This window comes from Aegilops tauschii, chromosome 7 (genome assembly GCF_002575655.3).
Source record: "Aegilops tauschii subsp. strangulata cultivar AL8/78 chromosome 7, Aet v6.0, whole genome shotgun sequence".
In the NCBI taxonomy this organism is placed as follows: domain Eukaryota; kingdom Viridiplantae; phylum Streptophyta; class Magnoliopsida; order Poales; family Poaceae; genus Aegilops; species Aegilops tauschii.
The window spans coordinates 198,356,385-198,379,322 of NC_053041.3; positions in this window are offsets into that span (position 1 = coordinate 198,356,385).

The following is a 22,938-nucleotide window of genomic DNA, read 5'->3' on the forward strand; positions in this document are numbered from 1 at the left end:
TGCCTCTGGTCTGCATGTTGGTCCTTCAAATCTCTTGGGTCCTTGTTCTTTGACTTGGGATGGTGCTTCAATCTTGTTCTCCCGCCTGTGCATAGTCTGGGCAACAGACCCAGGGTTTGTTGCACCAAGAGTTGATTTCAGTGGAACTGCACAAATGGAGATCTATGTTCCAATCTTCATCCTCCATATTGGCACCCTAACCTTCCCTTAGGTAAGAATGATATTTAGTGCATGTGTTCACCTCTACTTTGGAACTGCCATGAGAAAACAATGTTATTGTTTACTAGAAGACTTGTACTCCCTCAATAACAAAACCACATATGACATTGAAGGCCAGTCATGGGCTTGGTTTCACCAGTTGGTGAGGAGAAAGAGAAACATAGCAAGAAGAAGAAGACACGCCGGTACCGTCCTATTTTATCATGACATCTTGCTAGTGGTATTGTAGTGTTGTGTTGCTACTAGTATTAATTTACTTGAAGAAATGCAGTTGTAGTACGTGGCAGAGTAGTACTTGTCTTTATGACACATCATACTAATTAACTGGATTCTAGATGCATGTGTGACCCAGCCCTACATGATAAACAGTGGCAAGGCGATCTTCCTGAAACCGAGGCCTCAGTCAAGGCTGTCGGTGTCAAAACCAGTGGATCTCGGGTAGGGGGTCCCGAACTGTGCGTCTAGGATCGATGGTAACAGGAGACGGGGGACACGATGTTTACCCAGGTTTGGGCCCTCTCTATGGAGGTAATACCGTACTTCCTGCTTGATTGATCTTGATGAATATGAGTGTTACAAGAGTTGATCTACCACGAGATCGTAATGGCTAAACCCTAGAAGTCTAGCCTATGTGAATATGGTAATGAATGTCCCTATCCGTACTATGCTCTCCGGTTTATATAGATACCGGAGAGATCTAGGGTTACATGCGGTCGGTTACATTAAAGGGAATCTACATAGTCGGTTGCCAAGCTTTCCTTCCACGTCAAGTAGCATCCAATCTAGACACGGGTTCAATCTTCGGTCTTCATGTCTTCTCAGCCCATCAGTCCGGCCCACGGATAAGAGGCCGGACGCCCGAGGACCCCTTAGTCCAGGACTCCCTCAGTAGCCCCCGAACCAAGCTTCAACGACGAGGTGTTCGGCGCACACATTGTCTTCGGCGTTGCAAGGCGGGTTCCCTCTCCAAGTAATATATTCGGCCGTTGATCCAATATCGCTCCCCTCGGCTTCTGTGCGCTAATAACTTCGTTTTTCACGTGTCGAGCGAATGCGGAGAGTCAGGGTATTTTTGCGAATAACACCCCGTCCACGCAAGGCAGAACGCCTATTTAAAGATACTGGATCTTAGATCCAGGCGATACTGCACCGAGAAAATCCCTGGGGACTGCCAGGAGAAACCATTCCACCATGGCTAGCATTCCCAGCTCCTCCTCCCGCTCCACCCAAAGAGAAGCGAGTGGGAGAAGTGCTCGGTGACTCATAGTTAACTAGCAAAGTTGCAAGTGCAGGGATTTCTTCCTCCCGCGGATCTTGTCCCTGTCCGAGCAGGGTCGGCCTCCTTCAATGGCGTGACTCGGGCGGAGGACTTCCCTAATCCATCCGGGGGGAGCGAGTGTGCTTCGTCCCCTACCTACTAAGAGGCGTTGGATTTCCCATCCATCCGTTCCTCCGGGGGCTTCTGGAATATTATGGCCTCCAGCTGCACAACTTCACTGCCGCCTCTATCCTGCACATCGCAGGTTATGTCGCTCTATGTGAGTTATTTCTGGGTGTTGAAGCCCATTTCGAATTGTGGAGAAAATTGTTCTGTCTTGTCCCGCGCAACCACGAGGGGTCAATATTTGAAGTGGGCGGAGCCGAAGTGTGGCACATCGCCGATACCGGATACCTGTCCGGCACACCAAGGAGGGCAGCAAAGGAATGTCCTTCCGAATGGTTCTACGTTGAGGACGTTGCACTTCCCGACCCAAGGGTCTCCCTAAATTTTCAAGCGTCCCGCTAAAGAAACGCCATAGTTGGTGTCCCCGGAGCCTTGAAGAGGATGACAGTGCGGAGGTTCATCAGCTCCTGGGCAAGATAAAGACCCTCGCCCAGTCCGGATTAACAATGGTTGAGGTAGTGGCGATCTTCCTGGTGTGAGGGGTTCAGCCACTTCAATATAGAGGGCTCCCGCTGTGGAACTACAACGGGGAGGACGACACCTCCCGCTGTGGTCGGAAAGGTCCAGACACCCCTGCCACTCTAGCCAAGATATTGGTCGAGCTGTTCAAAGGGGAGGAAGAGGAATTTCTTCGCATCAATCACAGAGATGGATATTCTATGTACAATCCTCCCAGTTGGGTAAGCCCCAATCCTTCTTCTCTACTCATTCTGCCTCCCGGATTACCTTTGATAAATTTCTAATCCGCTTCTAACAACATTGGCGAAAAATCACCGAGGGGTTTAACAGCCCCACCCCACAGCCCGAGAACCACAACCGGGAGCTGGATCCTTGGTTCGAAGAAGATACAGACATATTTGTGGTACTCGCGGAAGGGGTGTTTTATCAGGCGAGCTACGATGGCAAGGAAGTGGCCATTATCGCCGATTACCCTGGTCTTCTTCCTGCTTCCCACGGAAGTCATCCAGGGAAAATGTCACTCGCAAGAGCTTCCTCGCACTGCCTCAACCCTCGCACTGTCTCATGCTCCACAGGGGAGGCGTTCGGCGCATCACGCTACTCCGGGGACGGCTCCAAAGAGAGCGGCTCCGGTGCCGAGCAAGGCTTCCAAAAGGAAGGTCGATGAAGACACGACCGGTTCCTCGTCAAAGAGGTAAGGATTTGAGGTATACTTTAGTAGTCACATCCGGCTGTAACTTGTACGTCTCTTTGGTACCAGGAAGAAGGTTCACCGGACTAAGTCCGAGGGTCCAGCCGGCCGTACTCCCAGCGCCCAGGATTTAGACCCCGTTGGAGAGGCTGAAGCCGATATAGGAACGGTGCCGGACTGTCCCTTGGCCGAGGGTTCGGAGAATATGTCCGTTACCAACTCGGAAGTGGAGAGCGCCATGAATCATCGGCGCTGTAGGGCTATTTTACGAGACCCTGAGTTCTCGGAAGAGGCATTCAATGCCTTCAGATCGGCTGATGCGTACATCCGAGCTGCTCAAAACGGGTTAGTAGAGCCACAAAGCAGCATTTAACAGACGTGCGGGTAAGTTTTCTTTGTCCGAATATGATATCCATATGCCAGTAGCCCCCGGGACTGAAAGCAGTTGGTACAACTGATTTAAGGACCGTTGTAGCACCAGGTTCTTATAGAGAAGAACAACTTGCTAGCCCAAGAGTTGGAACAGTGTCGGGCACAGCTAAATGCTGGTACCGCCGAACTGGAAAATTTCAAGAAGTTGTCCACTCGTAACATTCCCCTCCATCGAGGAACGATAATTGTATACCAACTGTGCTAATACTGTCGCTGATCGTATAATAGGGTCGCCTGATCAACTTGAGAAGAAGTTGAAGATCGCCCAAGAGGGAGAAAAAGAGGCAACACGCCGCAGGCGAGCGTGTGCTGACCCGGGTTAGGGACGAGAAAAACAAGCTACAGGATTCCAACACTATGTTGGGTGAATAGTTGAAAGAAGTGCGGGCCCAGCTAGCCGACTCCGTGAAGGAGAACAAGAAGCTGCGGGGCGACATATTCAGTATGTTTCCGAACTTGTTTTTTTAGTAGTTTGGAGATAAATGGAACTGATATAGCTATGTTTGTAGGTATATTGACGGGCCGTCCCGAAGCTGAGGTGTCCGGATCGGCAGGTGGTCTGCTGCAAAGACTGTCGCAAGTGCACGAGCATGCTCGGCTGGCCATGCGGAGTGTTGCCAAGGCCTTGTGGCAATCCGCCCCCCTCCAGGAAGTATGGAGGAGCTTGTAGAGCTGTTCAAGGGAGCGCGGCGGCGTATCCGATTATGGAAGATATCGGCCTGCCGAGAGGGTGCGTGAGAGGCCTGGGCCATGGTGAAAACGTGATATACCAAGCTGAATCCTAATCACATGGCCCGGGTTGGACCGTTAGGGCCAAATGGGGAAGAAATTCCCGTTAGTTTAGTATATGACCAAGTAGAGGTGGCCTCCAAATATTCCCAACAAGATTGTAAGTTAGACTGCCAGTTAGATGGTATAGAGGCAGAAGTGTTTGAGTCCAAGTGACTATGTACTTTCCTCACCATGTGGAATTCTAGCTGAATTATATATCATTTGTCATGGCGGACCTTTTCTCTTCAACCTCCGGGCCCGAAGGTGCGGAGTGTTTCCGAATACCGTCACGGCCGAATAGGACGGGTATGCGTGGAAAGCTAAGCGTAGGGGTCATAGTTACTTGAACAGACAAGTTGTATCCGGCTAGTTATGATATATTACATTGAGATTGTAAGAAACGTCTTCCAGGGAGAATAGTTCCGTTAAGGGTTCCTTTCCATGGGTGTGCATGCATTAGTAGACATGTCCGAATTGTGATGTGAAAATCACGGTGTGTATAGCTTCTAGGGGTTCACAATAGAGTGAGTGCAAAAAATATTTTTCATCCACCGACCGAATATTCCCTTAAGAACGCTAGCTTTCGGCTTCACCCAGTCTGAGGTACACATCCGGATGACCCGGCAGTAACAATCGCAGAGGTGCTCCCTTTACGACCTAGCCGAACAATCGGGAACGTAGGGGTAAGCACAGGAGCCAGGCAACCCAGCTTGGCCAAAACTTAAGTCATATCGATGCATATAATGGTGAATAAAAGACATACGGGAAAAACGCGTATGTGTAATGAGCTTGACGCTCGGAAAACAAGCTTCTGTTAAAGAAGCCCCCAAGTATAATGGGCGTACATATGTAAAGATGTGTACATCAGCAATGTTCGGTCAAGCCGAATGAGAGCTTTAAAGCGAAAAGAATTGTGTAAAAGGAGGAAAGAGTTATAGAAACTATAGGGTAGAAGGAGACTAACAAAGGGTTCGGCGCTAGGCATAGAACCTTCGGAGTCTGGCCGCGTTCCAGGGGTTCGGCTCTAGGCGATTGTCTGATGCGTCACGAAGACGGTACGCTCCTCCGGTAGGAACTTTCTCAATTATGAAGGGACCCTCCCATTTGGGCTTGAGTTTGTCCTTTTTCTTCTCCGACAAGCGTAGAACGAGTTCGCCAACATTGTAAGTCTTGGCCCGTACTTCTCTGCTTTGATATCTTCGAGCCTGCTGTTGATAAAATGCTGAACGGGCTTTGGCGACGTCGCGCTCCTCCTCCAGGGCTTCTAGGCTGTCCTGCCGATCCAACTCGGCCTCTTTCTCTTAGTACATACGCACTCGAGGTGAGTCATGTATAATATCGCAGGGCAATACAGCCTCTGCACCGTACACCATGGAGAAAGGTGTGTATCCAGTAGTACGGTTGGGCGTGGTCTGGAGCCCCCAGAGTACGGAGTCGAGCTCCTCGACCCAGTGTTTGTCTGATTCTTTCAAAGACCGCACTAGCCTGGGTTTGATGCTGCTCATAATAAGACCATTAGCTCGCTCGACTTGACTGTTTGTTTGCGGGTGGTAGACAGAGGCGTAATTGAGCTTAATGCCTACATTAGCACACCAGGTTTTCACCTCATCAGCTGTGAAATTGGAACCGTTATCACTGATGATGCTGTGCGGTACACCATAACGGCGCACCACATCGGATATAAATGCAATCATCGGTCCGGACTCGGCCGTTTTAACTGGTCTAGCCTCTATCCACTTGGTGAATTTGTCCACCATCACCAGCAGGTACTTTTTATTATGGCTTCCCACTTTAAGGGGTCCAACCATGTCCAAGCCCCAGACTGCAAAGGGCCATGTAATGGGGATTGTTTGTAGGGCGGTTGGGGGCATATGGCTTTGGTTGGCGAAAAGTTGGCATCCAACGCAGCGCTGGACGAGATCCTGTGCGTCTGCCTGGGCCGTAGGCCAATAAAATCATGTCCGGAAGGCCTTGCTGACAAGTGCCCGGGCTGCGGCGTGGTGCCCACCGAGACCGGCGTGAATTTCTGCCAAGAGTTGCCGCCCCTCCTCCTCGGAGAGACACCTTTGAAGGACTCCGGTAGTGCTTTTCTTGTAGATCTCTCCTTCGTGAACTTTATAGGCCTTCGAATGCCAGACGATGCGGCGAGCCTCATTCTTATCTTCTGGGAGCTCCTTCCTATTAAGGTAGGCCAAGAATGGTTCGGTCCACGGGGCAATTACTGCCATGATGAGGTGGGCCGATGGTGTTATTTCGGTGGCTAAGCCTCCGATGATATCGGCGTGTTCGCTATCTGTGTTTGTGTTCGGAACGGGACTGTCGTTGCTGTCTCCCCCTTGCCACACCACGTATGGCTTAAAGAGCCTTTCGAGGAAGATGTTAGGTGGGACGGGGTCGCTCTTAGCACCGATGCGAGCAAGGACGTCTGCCGCCTGATTACTTTCGCGGGCGACGTGATGAAATTCGAGCCCCTCGAACCGAGCCGACATCTTCAAGACGGCATTGCGATAAGCAGCCATCTTTGGATCTTTGGCATCAAAGTCTCCATTAATTTGGGATATTGCGAGGTTTGAATCCACGCGCACCTCCAAGCGTTGTATGCCCATTGATACGGCAATCCGAAGGCCATGTAGCAAGGCCTCGTATTCGGCTACGTTGTTGGAGTCTGTGTATAATATTTGGAGTACGTACTGGACGATATCTCCTATGGGGGACGTTAATACGACGTCCGCCCCTAGACCTGCCAACATTTTGGAGCCGTCAAAATGCATAACCCAGTTGGAATACGCGCCGTACTCTTTAGGGAGATTGGCCTCTGTCCATTCGGTGACGAAGTCAGCCAGTACCAGGGATTTGATGGCTCGACGTGGTTTGTACGTGATGTCGAATGGCAGGAGCTCAATGGCCCATTTGGCAATCCGGCCCGTTGCATCCCGGTTGTTGATTATATCATTGAGGGGCACTTCGGAAGCCACCATGATTGAGCACTCCTGAAAGTAGTGTCACAATTTTCGAGATGCCATGAAGACTGCATATGCTATCTTTTGATAGTGAGGGTACCGGGATTTGCATGGTGTGAGGACGGTGGACACGTAGTATACCGGCTTTTGGAGCGGAAATTTGTGTCCGTCCTGTTCTCGCTCGACGACGAGTACGGCGCTCACCACCTGGTGTGGTACCGATATATATAGGAGCATTGGTTCGCCGACATTTGGCGCGACCAGGATTGGGTTGCGTGCCAAAAGGGCTTTTATTTCTTCCAGTCCGACTGTCGCTGCGTCTGTCCATTCGAAGTTATCGGTGCGCCGTAGAAAGCGATAAAGGGGCAGCGCCTTTTCCCCCAACCTGGAGATAAAGCGGCTTAAAGCTGCCACGCACCCGGCAAGTTTTTGGACCTGTTTGAGTTCGGTTGGCGTGGCCAACTGCGATAGAGCTCGGATTTTGGCTGGATTTGCTTCAATTCCTCTATTGGAAGTGATGAAGCCCAGTAGTTTACCGGCGGGGACGCCGAAGACGCACTTTTCCGGGTTAAGCTTGATGTCATATGTGCGGAGGTTGTCGAATGTGAGACGCAAGTCGTCTATTAGTGTTTCGACGTGTCTAGTTTTGATGACGACGTCGTCCAAGTAGGCCTCCACTGTTTTGCAGATCTGTTTCTCGAGGCATGTTTGGATCATGCGCTGGTAGGTGGGGTCGGTGTTCTTGAGCTCGAAAGGCATGGTGTTGAAGCAAAATGGCCCGTATGGTGTAATGAATGCTGTTGCGGCTTGATCGGACTACTTCATTTTGATTTGATGGTATCCGGAATATGCATCAAGGAAGCACAGCGAGTCGTGTCCTGCGGTAGCATCAATGATTTGATCAATGCGGGGAAGGGGAAGGGATCCTTAGGGAAAGCCTTGTTAAGGTCTTTGAAGTCGACGCATAGGCGCCAGGATTTATCCTTCTTTGGTACCATTACCAAGTTTGCCAGCCAGTCCGGATGTTTAATATCTTTGATGAATCCGACCTCGATGAGTTTGGCTGGTTCCTCCCCCATAGCTTGTCGTTTGGGTTCAGAAAAACACCGTAGTGTTTGCTTGACTGGCTTATATCCCTTTAGTATGTTGAGGCTGTGTTCGACCAACTCGCGCGGGATTCCTGGCATATCTGCGGGGTGCCAGGCGAATATATCCCAGTTTTCACGCAAGAAGTCTCGTAGTGCGGCGTCGACTGTGGGGCTGAGTTGCGCTCCCATGGAGGCTGTCTCCCTCGGGTCTGTTGGATGGACCTGAAATTTGACCGTTTCTTCTGCTGGCTTGAAGGAAGTAGATTTGGGTCGTTTGTCCAGGATAACATCATCTCTATCCATAGTGGAGCGTAGTGCGGTTAGTGCTTCAGCCGCAAGGGCCTCAGACAATGCCTCGAGGGCCAAGGATGCGGTTTTGTTCTCGGCACGGAGTGCTATATCCGGATCGCTGACGAGGGTGATTATTCCATTAGGCCCGGCATTTTTAGCTTCATATACCCATAATGAGGTATGTCTTGAAAGCGCATGAAGGCCTCTCGCCCTAATAGGGCGTGGTATCCACTGTTGAAAGGGGCCACCTGGAAAGTTATTTCTTCGGACCGATAATTCTCTGGCGTGCCGAATACCACATCAAGTGTAATTTTTCCCGCACACCGCGCTTCCCGACTAGGAATGATACCTCGAAAGGTTGTGCTGCTTTTCTCGATGCGGCTCCTGTCTATTTCCATCTTGTGGAGCGTGTCCTCGTAAATGAGGTTTAGTCCGCTGGCGCCGTCCATGAGGAATTTTGTAAGTCGAAAACCGTCCATGATGGGACTAAGGATTAATGCAGCTGGCGCTCGGACTATTCTGTATTTAGGTTCGTCACTGGCGTTAAAGGTAATGGCCGTGTCGTTCCAGGGGTCAATTGCGGCGACCTGGCAAACTTCAGCGAGATCGCGCAGTGCCCTTTTACGCTTATTGTTTGAAGCGAATGTCTCAAAGACTGTCAATACTCTATTGTCATCGTTTGCTGGAGGGTGTTGTTCTGGGGTGTCCTTGATAAGGATGTCCTCGCCGCTCTTGGCTACCTACCGAAGTATCCAACACGCTCTAAGGCTATGGGTTGCCACGGTATCCGTCGTCGTGTGTATTTTGCATGGGCCATTGAGCCATCCCTCCAAAACGGTGCCGTGCAGCCTAATGGGTTTATGTTTTTTGACTGTTCGGCTGGGCATGCCACGGGAGTGCGCCCTCTTCGCCTGTAGGATGAGTTGGGTTGGGACCGACGGTTCCCAGCGAGCTTCCTGAGTTTTCCAGGCGCTTTCCATCGCGCTGTACTTTTGTACGATAGTTGCTAAGTCAGCGAACTTTAGTATGTGGCGGCGATTGATGGCGTTGAGGATACCTTCGTCCGCGTAGTTGTTGCAGAACGCCGCTATCACGTCTTCGTCACAGCAGTCTTTTACCTTATTTTTGACAAGGAGGAATCTGGCCCAGAAGTGGTGGACCGTTTCCCGAGATTTTTGTTTGATGCTCATGAGAGCGTCTATATCCGGGAGGGTGGGTGGGACGAAATCCGAACCCTGACCCGATTTCGGATCCGGAGTTTGAAGATCTACTGGACCTGGCAGTTCGGGCTCCGGGATATCGACTGACTTTTTAGGCTCATCGTCCGACTCCATGTTCGGAGGACGGGACATGCCTTTCTGCCGGAGAATATCTGGCCCTTCAAGATCAGAGATCCGAACATAGTTCGTCTTCAATATAGTAGAAGACTTGCTCCGTTCCTCGACTACCGCTATCTGATGGGTGATCGGCGGAGTTTTAATTTCTCTCTGGTCAGGTTTAAGCCCGACCCGATCTTAGTCTATAGCGACCCCCAAGGCGGCCATGCGATCCAGGAGTTTGTTCAACAACGATAACTCCATTGGATCCATACGGGCGGAGTATTCGGGATCAACGCGGAGGCGATTTTCGATGACTTGAGAGGTCATCATCGGCTTAAGGGCCGACCCGGCGGTCATGACGAAGCCACCCAGCCGGAGGGTTTGGCCTGGGGCCAGGGCTCCTCCAAAGATGATATTATCCTTGAAAACAAGGCGAGCCAGCAACCCTCTTGGCGACGGCACAGTGGAACTCTCAATGAAAGCACCAATGTCGGTGTCAAAACCGGCGGGTCTCGGATAGGGGGTCCCGAACTGTGCGTCTAGGATCGATGGTAACAAGAGACGGGGGACACGATGTTTACCCAAGTTCGGGCCCTCTCTATGGAGGTAATACCCTACTTCCTGCTTGATTGATCTTGATGAATATGAGTGTTACAAGAGTTGATCTACCGCAAGATCGTAATGGCCAAACCCTAGAAGTCTATCCTGTCTGAATATGCTAATGAATGTCCCTATCCGGACTACGCTCTCCGGTTTATATAGATACCGGAGAGATCTAGGGTTACATGGGGTCGGTTAAATCAGAGGGAATCCACATAGTCGGTTGCCAAGATTGCCTTCCACGCCAAGTAGCATCCAATCCGGACACGGGTTCAATCTTCGGTCTTCATGTCTTCACAGCCCATCAGTTCGGCCCACGGATAACAGGCCGGACGGCCGAGGACCCCTTAGTCCAGGACTCCCTCAGAGGCCATTCAAGGGCTCCAGCAACGTCTGCCTCACATGTGAGACGATCCTCCAAGAGCCCTTCCACTTCTTTTGCCTCTCGTGCAAGGTCATTAGTCAATTAAGAGTACTTAAGCAGCACTAATTAATTGCTACCTAGACCATGTGTGGTGGAGCCGGGAGGGGATCTTGGCAGTGTCATGAGATAGTAATGCTATTGTTTTGCATGTCAATTTATTGCCACTGTTTCAATGAGCCAATGTTTTACTATTGTATTGTCATCATGATTTGATGCTATTGTTAATAAAGTAATATGCTATTGTCTTTCTATCCTTCCTCACAAAGCTAATGAAGGTTTCACCTTGTTCCTACTTCTGCAAACAGGGATCATGTTGTGTCAATCGTACATTTAGTGGGACTGCACAAGAGGATACAATGAACTGTATCCCAGCCAATGCTTTAACTCTCCTGGAAGTTCCTGATAATCTCTTGATATAATCTCACCACTAGTAAACAAAAGTGATGTCAACCGTACATTAGAAGTGCACAAAAATATACACTATTGAATGATTCCAGTCAGTGCTTTATCTTCTCTTCTGGGACTACTTGAATAAGCTTCCTTGCTTAGGTTGGTACCGGCCAAGGTCTCTCATCCAGATTAGTGTGTTGTCATCTCTATTTGTATCGTGCTACTGTTTTGCTACTGTCATGAGAAAGTCCTTTATCTTTGCATGTTAATTCTTTGCAAGCTATGATACATGGGAATGCTTTGAGTGTTGAGCTAATTGGCACTGATAAAATAAACTAATACCTCTCTTTAAGCAAGGATACTATGTTGCTAACTTAACCCATTAAGATAAGGAGGATGCTTCTATTTGTTAGTGTATGTTTCATCAACTAGTGCCACTATTACAATAATCTTAGTTTCTCAATATATGTGCCATCAGGGATGCTTGATTTCAGTTGAACTGCACAAAAACTTTGGGTGGTTCATTGCCTCGACTGCTTCCTTCCTTTCCTGCCAGTCGCTTATCTCGGCTTCCAGTCGAAGGAAGCACTAATTGATATGCTTCCTCACACAGGTTGGTACCTGTCTTCATCCTGATTATTGTGCTTGTCTTATCTAATGGTAATTTTGTATTGTGCTACTGTTGGCCGGTTTCATAAAGGAGTAACTTGTGAGCCTAAACTCGTAGGAAAATCGTTACATTGGCCGATTTCAGTAGAACTGCGCAAAAAGATTAGATGGACAGATAATTATGCTACTGCTAGGTACTCGCAATTTCACTTAGGCAAGCATTGATGTTGACAAGAAGAAGTGCTAGAGTGAACGCCCACAATATTGCATGGCACATAGCCCTGAAAAACGCAGTCCAACCTTTGGTCCCAACTTGTGCTTTTTGGTTATCTGCTTGTATGCTGGTAGTGAACTATATGCCATGGAGTCTAAAGATTCCAGACAAGTTGGTAGACTCATATATTCATATGGAACTTAACCAGTCTGCATGCTTGGGATGCTCCATTTCAGTTGAACTTCACAAAAACTTCGGGTGGTTCATTTTGTTGACCGCCTCATTTGTTGTGTGCAATGTAGAATTTTTGTGAGATACAGGACAAAGATGGGCCAGTATACTAGTTGGATGAAAGTAGTGGCCAAGTTTCTCAAGCCTCCCGCGTCATCAAGGCCACTATCATGAAAATAAACCTACAAGCAAAGTTCAGATGGTTTGTGCTGCTTGTTATGTACTCAAAAGTTTGCTCAGACAAGCATTAATTTTAGCAAGAAGTACCACCGAGTGAACATCACTTACCAGTCTGTACCCTAGGTGATTAAAGTGTGTCAGTTGATGATATTGGTTGTGTCCTCTCAATCATTTGGATGAATAAACATGCTGAACTTGTGTACATCTGAATCTGTTTGTGAATGTTTGTTATAAATATTGGCTTGTGATCTATGAATCATTTGGATTCATAGGCATTCTGAACTTGTCTATCCATGAGTCTTTTTAGTTGGTGATTGCCAATGTTGGCTATGAATATGAACGTATCTTGTGAACCTGAGTTTGATCTGGATGTTTTACCTTTTTCTGTTGTACTTGTGTGTGAACTAGTTAGAATATATACTGTGGGATTGTGACGTGTGAGTGTCACATGGCACACCTTCGTCCCGAGAAGAATGGCACCTGCTTGTTAGGGTAGCAATGACGTGTCAGCTCCTTTTTTATCTTTTTGCTTAGTCTCTCCCCTCCCCGCTCAACCCCAGCCATAATGTTTTCGGCCAAATAAAACATAACACTGCATTGTTTTTGGGCCATGATGAAAAATCAAGTGTTGCTTTCTTTAGTTTGGCCCGCCGAGCAAATGGGTTGTTGGTCCGCCATGGACCGGGAGGCTAAAATTACAAGTTGTATCGTATATAGGCAAGTATAGAAAAAATACGCCATCGAGAGCCATCCACTAAAAAGAATAATTCGCGTCTGATGTGCTTCTTCAGTCTTCCCTCTAGTTGTTCTCCCTCCGCCCAAACCAGCAGCGCGGCCGAACTGCCTGCTGTCGCTCAGGGTCCGACGGCGCTGCCTCACATCGTGCCCCCTGCCCCTCCTTAAATCCAGTTCGCTCCATTCCCCAAACGCCAACACGGGACAGAAGTTTCATATTCTTCCCCCTCGCACTGCTAGGTGATACGTCTCCAACGTATCTATAATTTGTGCATGTTCCATGCTGTTATATTATTATTCTTGGATGTTTTACAATCATTTGTATCAACTTTAGATCATTTTTTGGGACTAACCTATTAACATAGTGCCCAGTGCCAGTTGTTGTTTTTTGCTTGTTTTATACTTCGCAGAATATCAGTACCAAACAGAGTCCAAACGCAGCGAAACTTTTTGGAGAATTTTCCTGGACCAGAAGATACTTGTTGGGCCAAAGAAGTACCAGAGGGGGGCTCCGAGGGGAGAACAACCCACCTGGGCATGCCTGGGGGCCCAGGCGCGCCTTGGTGGGTTGTGCCCACCTCGGCAGCTTCCCGCACCACCTCTTTGCTATATAAATACACCGAAAATCCAAAAACCCTAGGGGAGTCGACGAAACACAATTTCAGCCCCCGCAAGTTCCAGAACCACCAGATCCAATCTAGACACCATCACAGAGGGGTTCATCATCCTCATTGGTGCCTCTTCGATGATGCGTGAGTAGTTCATTGTAGACCTACGGGTCCGTAGTTCGTAGCTAGATGGCTTCCCCTCTTTCTCTTTTGATTCTCAGTACAATGGTCTCTTGGAGATCTATTTCATGTAACTCTTTTTGCGGTGTGTTTGTTGGGATCTGATGAACTTTGAGTTTATGATCAGATCTGTTTATCCATGAAATTTATTTGAGTTTCTTTGATCTCTTATATGCATGATTACTTATAGCCTCGTACTTATTCTTCGAATATTTGGTTCAGTTATGCCAACTAGATCGATTTTTCTTGCCATGGGAAGAGGTGCTTTGTGATGGGTTCGGTCGTGCCGTGTTCTTTCCCAGTAACAGAAGGGGCAGAAAGACACGTATGTATCGTTACTATTGAGGATAACAAGATGGGGTCTATTCCTACATGAATAGATCTTGTCTGCATCATGTCATCATTCTTATTGCATTACTCTGATTATCCATGAACTTAATACACTAGATGCATGCGGAATAGCGCTCGATGTGTGGAGTAATAGTAGTAGATGCAGGCAGGAGTCGGTCTACTAATCTTTGACGTGATTCCTATATAGTGATCATTTCCTGGATATCGTCATAATTATTTGAAGTTCTATCAATTGCCCAATAGTAATTAGTTCACCCCCTGTACGCTATTTTTCTCGAGAGAAGCCACTGGTGAAATCTACGGCCCCCCGAGTCTATTGTTTATCATATTTGCTTTGAGAGCTATTTTTATTTGCTTTTATTTTTAGATCTATTATTTTAAAAACCAAAAAATACCTTGCTGCACTTTTTCTTTATTTATTTTATTTTGTTTTATCATGAGACCTATTTATCCAAAATCATACAAACCAATCTATCTTTTTCAACTACACCAGTTGGAATCCACAAGTCAGTAATAGCTGAGGCAATGGAGGTGGTGTGTGTAGATGCCATGGTGGGACCCACAAGTCAGTAATAGCTGAGGCAAAATAGATATTTTTCAACTACACCAGTTGGAATCGAACCCGGACAACATAGCTTTGGGTGAGAGGGTTGTATGCATAGGGCTATTGCTATATGTTTGAAAGAATGAAGGCTCCCCTTTTCACTACTCTAAGGCATCTTCGCCAGCTCCGGTTTGTTCCCATACGTGTCCACAATTTTGTCCTCCGGTTTGTACATTTGCCGCGGCGCCGTCGTCTATCGTTGTCAACATGCTCAACAAATGAGAGGAATCTAGAGAGGACTATACGTCGAGAGGCTGACGGTTGGGACCTACAAGCTCCATGGCCGTACGCAAGCAAGTGCCTCATTGGGAAAAAAGCTTCCTCCTAATTCTATACTGACGTTGGGGCCCACGGGTTTGTCAACCTAGTCAATAAATGAAATTTTTTACAACGAAGACTCTCATCGGAGAGCTGTTTTTTAGGGGTATCAGGGACCTAGCAGGTATCATATTTTTCAGAGAGCGAACAAGTATCAGCTCGGCCTAGGTTATGTTAGTTAACATGTGCAGCCCATCACATACCGAGACCATTGTTTCAACATAAAATTTGGAGGTCCATCATGTATGTACCAGCCTATGGGCCTCCCAGCCAAGGTTTTATTTTTTCTTCAACATCGACATCCCAATTTATCTTTTTTTAACAAAATGTAGATCTCTGTTCTATTTTTCTATATATAAGAAATAAGAATGTCGCGTCGAATTTGTGTTTTCCCTTCTAACCACACTATATTTATATTTATATTATTAATATTATTATCGTATATTTAATAGAAACTTATCTATACATTATAAAAACATCCCACGTCTTATCAACTTATAAAAATAAATGTTTAACAGAAGTTAGCAAGGAAAATCATGGTTAAGGCAACAAAAATCATGGTGATTGCACACAAAAGTTGCGAAGATTTAAGGACCAATGTAGTAATAAGACGCTCATTTTTCTTTTGAGCAATAACTCTCTAATTAGCTGATTATATATATAATAAAAATGTCCATTTCCCATTTATTTTTTATACTAATTGCACCATCTAACTTATCATTATATTTACAACAAGCCCAGCAAATTCATGTATTTCAAGAAAATGCAAATCTGTCGTGATTTCTTAGAAAAAAATTAAATGGGTCGCATTGACGCTACATTATTTGTTCACCCACCCCAGCAAATTGACCGTAAATTCTAGAAAACATGGGTTAAATATGTTTCTCTCTCTAAAAAAGGGTTAAATATGTTATGCATTTTTGCAGGCTAACATGTGGGCCAATAGGTCGAAGCCTACGCAAGGCGTTGTCAACTTAGTCAACAAATGATTCTAACATGCACAGCCATTGGATTTATATCCAATAGTCGGCATGCATCTTCAATATCTCATCTTTTTCCTCCAGCACCGCCGGGACCGCCTTCTCCGGCCTCCGGCGGCTAGCGGTTGTACTTAGCACGCATCACTGCGAAGCGCTGCCCCACCATCGGCCAGGCTATCCCTCCACCCCTCCACACCTCCTGTTATTCTCCACTGACTACAGCCCCACACCGCACCATAGCCAGTTAACCCTCGTGCTCCTCTTCGTCTGCAGCTCCACTGCCGTGTCTTCCCATCTCCGGCTCACTCCCGTCCGGGGCCTCGACGTCGTCCTCCGCCTTGATGCGCTCCGCGCTACGTAGTCTACGTGGTCAACAAACGGGAGTCATCGGAGGAGGGCCGTACGTGGGGAGGCTGAAAGTGGGGACGCACCTATTCATGGACGCACGCATGCAACTGGCTCCTTATTACACGAAAAATATATTATTCCTCCCCCTGACAGCTTGGTCCCACCAGGTACATCTTCGCACGCAAGGAAGTGCGTCCTTATTACGTGGAAAAAATGGTTCCTCTTGCAGACACCTGAGACCCAGCAGCTACATCTTTGCGCACAAGGAACTGCCTCCTTATTATGGGAAAAAATATTGTTCCTCCCCCTGACAGCTGGGACCCACCATCTAGATCTTTACACGCAAGGAGTCTGACATGTGGGACATTAGCTTGCCTATGGAAGGCATTGTAAAATTAGTCAACAAAATGATTCTGACATTTATAGTCGTTGGACATACAACCAACAACCACCGGCATGCATCTTCAATCTCTCGTCTGCTCCTGCCTCCGGGGGCCCACGGCGCTGCTTCACGTGCCTGGCTGCAAAGAGCTACTCTATCGCCGGCCAGGCAATCCCTCCACCCCTCCACCCCTCATGTTATTCTCCGCCGACTACAGCCCCAGGCCACACTGAACCAGTCAACCCTCATACAGAGTAGTCCTCTACGGTTGCGACTCCACTGTCGCATCTTCCCCATGCCCGGGTCGTTCCCGTCCGGGGCCTCGCCGTCGTCCACCACCTTACTACGCTCGGTGCAGCATGGTCAACAAATGAGAGTCATCGGAAGAGGACTGTACATGGAGAGGCTGATAGCTGGCACCCATGAGGTCCATGGTCGCATGTCAATGAGTCGCACGCAATGAAAATCCCTCCTTATTAAGCGAAAAAAATGTTTCCTCCCCCTGACAGCTAGGACCCACTAGCTACATCTTCGGATGCAACGAAGTGCCTCATTATTAACAGCGTCATATTCATCTGGAGCCAACTGGCTGGGTCGGAACGGAGGAAACGGTGTTGTGTTCATCGGGAGGCAACCGACTGGGTCGGAATGCGCCCTGTTCAACAGGAGCCAACCGGCTTGGACGAAACAACCGAAACGGGGTCCGGCATACCACTGAACGGAGGAAACAACCTCTGTTTAACCAACTACAGTCGAAACGGGATCCTGTTCCTCGGGAGGGGTCTCTCGCACTACAAAACAGGGGAAACAAACTTCTGTTCGAGCTCCTACGGTCGAAACGGTGTCTTGTTGATAGGGAGGGCTCTGGCATACCGCAAAATGGAGGAAACGGACTTCTCTTCGAGCGCCTACGGTCGAAACAGGGTCCTGTTCATCAAGAGGGGTGTGGTGTACCGCAAAACGGGAGTCCACGGGTACTGCTCATCCACCTTCTACTGCCTCACTCCAGCTTCCACGGCCTACTGTTCATCCACCGCCGACTTCCTACAGCCTCCACCGGCTACTGTTCATCAGCCTCCACGGGGTCCTATTCATCCACCCCAACCGGCTGGGTGTGCGGCGGCCTCCTCGGGGTTCTGTTTATCCAACCCACACCGGGAACTGTTCATCCACATCCAACCAACCGGCTCGACTCACCATGTCTCGACTAGTTCTACGTATCGCACACGTGGTAGCAACTGTCACTGTCATCGAGAGGCAACTGGACACCGGCTGGCTACATCTCGAACGGGGACTCTATCAACTTCAGTAAGTAGCGGCAATGATTGATCGCTCGGGTTTAGTTAGCAGCAACAGTGAAGGAATCGCTCAGGTTCAGTTTATAGCCGAGGGATCGGTCGCTTGGCTTTAGTAACGTAGCTACTGCAATCGCTCGGGTTCAATAAGCGAACGCCTCCCTAGGGTTCAGTTAGAGCCAATGCCTCACACACTCGTGCACCTATGTACAAGAGAAATGCGCAAAGCACACTGCATCGCTCGGCTCCGACCATCCACCATAACAGAGTACTCCCAGAATTTTTCTTGCCCTCGCTTCTACCTCAATTTTTTCTATTAGGGACAGCCCAAAGAATGTCATGCAGGTGCGTCTCCAGCCCACCTAGGACGAAAAGCCCAATTTCTGCCATGATATTTTGTCATAGAAATAGGAGCCCAGCACATGTGTGATGATACATGCTTTTGTCACAAATATCGTCATAGAAGTGTCATAACCATGACAGAAAAAGTTTTCGTTTGGGCCATAATGTCACAGATGTGTCTTCTTTGTAGAAATTGGACTAAGGATGTGCTATTGATGCTACATCAAGACGGATATGTTCCCGATGACAGAATTGTTTCATAGCTTCCTTAGACAAATTAGTGTCATTATTTGTGATGATGCTATCTGAACAACGTGAAAAATCAACTTTTTGAAGAATTGTACTGCTGTGGCCGCATCATAATTGCTGATTGGCTCTGCTTCGACCCACTTGGTGAATTTATCAATAGCAACCAAAAGGTGGGTCTTCTTGTTCTTAGCTGGTTTGAATGGACCAACCATATCAAGCCTCTAGACTGCAAACGGCCAAGTGATGGGAATCATCCGGAGTTCTTGAGCTGGCACATGAGCCTGTCGTGCAAACTTCTGGCATCCATCATACTTGCGGACGATATCCTCAGCATCTGCATGAGTCATGAGCCAGTAGAAACTGTGTAGAAAAGCCTTTCCCACCAGGGATCTTGAGTCGGCATGATGACCACAATCACTAGAGTGAATCTCATTGAGGATCTCTTGGCCTTCCTCAGGGGAAACACATCACTGGAAAACACCAGTGATGCTTCTTCTGTGCAACTAGCCATTGACAATAGTCATAGACTTGGAGTGCCAGACGATCTGATGAGAAATGAGTTCATCTTTAGGGAGCTTGCCTCGAGTCATATAAGCCAGATAAGGAACCTTCGTATCTCGGATGGCATGAAGAGCAGCCACCAACTGTACCTTCGCGTCAGGTATAGCAAGATCTCCCTCTAATGGCAGCTTAACATAAGGATTATGGAGCACATCAAGGAACACATTGGGAGGGACCTGCTTACGCTGAGAGTCGAGTCGTGACAAAGCATCAGCCGCCTCATTGAGCTACCGATCTATGTGGTCCACATGATATCCTTTAAAATGTACCGCGATGTTAGTCACCACTTGCCAATAAGCCGCCATTGTCGGATTCCAGGCTCCATAGACCTAAGAAGGTTCGAACTCAGGGGCGTGTATGAAGATCTCAACCTCTCAAGTCTAGAGCATGCTGCCCCGTAGCCTAGCCTAGCCTGATTCATGAGGGTGCGTAAGAAGATGAACACGGCAGTTTTACCTAGGTTCTGGCCATTTTGCGGTGTAAAACCCTACTCTTGCTTTGTGGTGGATTGGCTTCACGAGGGCCTAAGGATGAACTAGTACAATGGATGAAGGACCTCGCAAGGACTGTTCTGGTGAGGGTGGAAAGGATCTGATCCCTCTCTATGGTGGTGGCAAACTTATATTTATAGTGGCCTTGGTCCTCCCCTCAAAACTTAGGCGGGAAGGGATCCCACAACGGCCAATTTGAAAGGGGACAAGTAGTACATTTGATCCTAGTGAAAGGTGGTCTTCGCCTGCAAAGCTTCTGATCGTGACACAGCAGTGGGCTCAGAGATGACCTCCGTCCTGCCGAGCCTGTGGTCTTGGCCTTGTAGCACCGGAATGGAAAACTTTGGGGCATTCCTTGGGAACCCACGTCTGTCCTTGCCTCCATAGAACCAAAGAGGAAACTACCTCCTCTATGCCCATTGGCGCCCGCCTGGCCTTGGTCGTCCTGGCTCACGCCATCATGGCCTCGTGAGGCTGGGTACCTGCATAGAAATCTCCGCTCCTCGAGAGACCACCTTGGGAGGCCGCTCCCTTGGAGGTCTTGTTGTCATCCACCTCGCGAGGCTTGGCCCCTCGGGAGGGTATTGTCTTGAAGGTCTTGCAGACGGGCTGTGGGCTACAGGCAGGCAAGTCTTGGTACCCTAGTTTCAAGAACGTCGACAGTAGCCCCGGGCCCAATGCGCGCTCGGGCTAGCTTCGAGGTGAATCCAAGTGGCAAGGGCGAAGAGCCGCGGGCCCCAATCGCCTGCGGGCTAGGCTGACACGTGATGCTTATGACACTTCTATGACGATAGTTGTGATAAAACCCGGTATCATCATGGATGTGATGGGCTCCTACTTCTATGAAAAAAAATCATGACAGAAATCGGCTTTTCGTCCTGGGCGGGCCGGAGACGCAACTGCATGACATTCTTTGGGTTGTCCATGATGGAAAAAACTGTGGTTGAAGCGAGGGCGAGGAAAATATCGGGGAGTTCCCGGTTACGGTGGGTGGTCGGGGCCGAGCGATGCACGGAGGTTTGCGCGTTTCTCTCGTACACGTACGCGCGTGTGTGCGAGGCGTTGGGCTCTAACTGAACCGGAGCCATTGCACTAGCTACGTTACTAAACCCTGATCGCTCCCTTGCTGTTAACTGAACCCGAGTGATTCTTTTGCTACTGCTGCTAACTGAAGTCGATCGATGCTGCCTCTTGATGAACAGTGAGCGTTGTTGGAGGGGGGTGAATGAACAGTTTCCGGTGGGGGCGGTGGATGAACAGGACCCCGTGGTAGTAGAGGCCGTTGCCACTGGATGAACAGGGCCCCGATCGAGCCGGTTGGGGTGGATGAACAGGACCCCGTGGAGGGGTGGATGAACAGGACCCTATGGAGGGTTGGTTGAACAGTAGCTGGTGGAGGGCTGGATGAATAGTAGCTCGTGAAGGGATGGTTGAACAGGACCCCGTGGGGAGGGCTGGTTGGACAGTAGCAGGTGGAGGAGCAGTGGAGGCTGGATGAACAGGAGCCCGTGGAGGCAGGAGGGGAGACGCCGTGGATGAACAGTCACAGGTGGAGGCTGGAGGAGGTCGACGGTGGAGATGAACAGTAGCCCGTGGAGTCCCATTTTGCGGTACGTCACACCCCTCCCGATTAACAGGACCCCCGTTTCGACCGTAGTGCTCCAACACAAGTCCGTTTCCTCCGTTTGGCGATATGCCACACCCTTCCCGATCAACAGGACCCCATTTCGACCGTAGGAGGTCCAAGAGAAGTCCCTTTCCTCCGTTTTGTGGTAAGCCAGACCCCTCCCGATGAACATTATCCCGTTTCGACCGTGGCCGGACGAACACAAGGCTGTTTCCTCTGTTCTGTGTTACGCCAGGCCTCGTTTCAATCGGCTGTTCCGTCCAAGTCGGTTGGCTCCTGATGAACACGATGACGCGGTTTCTCCGTTCCGACCGAGCCAAGTACACGAGCTCTGGCCGTACGTATGCGCGAGTAGGCGTTCGGGACCCCGCCCGTATGTACGTACGTGGCCGTATTTACTTTCTTGCACCCTGAGTGTACGTACGTGTACATGCTACGTCCGCACCTCTACTACGACACGTGTCCTTCGTTACTCGGCCATGAATCATCGCTGCAGCCTGCAGACAGACCGATCGAACAGTATGTACGTACACGTTCGCGAATAGAATGACAACACTACGTACGCTTCGACCAGGTGGGTCCCGACTGTCAACTACTTCCTTGCATGCAAAGATGTAGCTGGTGGGTCCCAGCAGTCAGGGGGTGAATCATTTTTTTGCCCATAATATGGACGCACTTCCTTGCGTGCAAAGATGTAGCTGGTGGGTCCCAGCAGTCAGGGGGGAAACGTTTTTTTTCACGAAATACGGTGGCCTGTCCGGTGAGTCCCTACTGTCAGGTGGAGGAATCATTATCTTCTACGTAATAAGGAGGCACTTCCTTGCTGCGGCCGTGGACCTAGCTGTCACCCTCTCCACATATAGAACTCTTCCGATGGAAGTCTTTCGTTGAACACATTGACCATGCCGCACCGAGAGCACCAAGGCGGTGGACGGCGGTGAGGCCTAGGAAGGGGACGACACGGAGCCGGGGAAGAAACGGCAGTGGATGGCCACACAGAGAGGAGTACAAGGGTTCACTGGTTCGGCTTCGCTGTGAGGCTGTCGTCGCTGCAGAATAACAGGGGGTGTGGGTGAGTAGAGGGATGGCCTGGCCAGCGGTGGTAGTAGTAGGGGGTGGTGAGGCCTCTGCGGCAGCACAGCCGGCCACGGGAGGCAGGAGCAGGCGGCACGACCGGCACTGCTTTGGGCGGCTGGAGCAAGAAGACCAGAGCTTGATGAAGCACTACGGCCATTGGATGGACATCGTACGGTCACTGGAGCTAGAATCGTTCATATTGACTAAGTTGACAACGCCCTTCGTCCGTGTCAACTTAGTAGGCTCACAAGTCAGCTTCCCACTATGGTGGGTCCCAGCTAGCAGGGGGAGTATTCTTTTTTTTTGTGCGTAATAAGGAGGCGCTTCCTTGCGTGCGAAGATATAGCTGGTGGGTCCGAGCTATCAGCTGAGGGAACGTTTTTTTATGAAATACAGAGGCCCTTCTGGTGGGTCCCAGCTATCAGGTGGAGGAATCACTATTTTGCGTGTAATAAGGAGGTGTTTCCT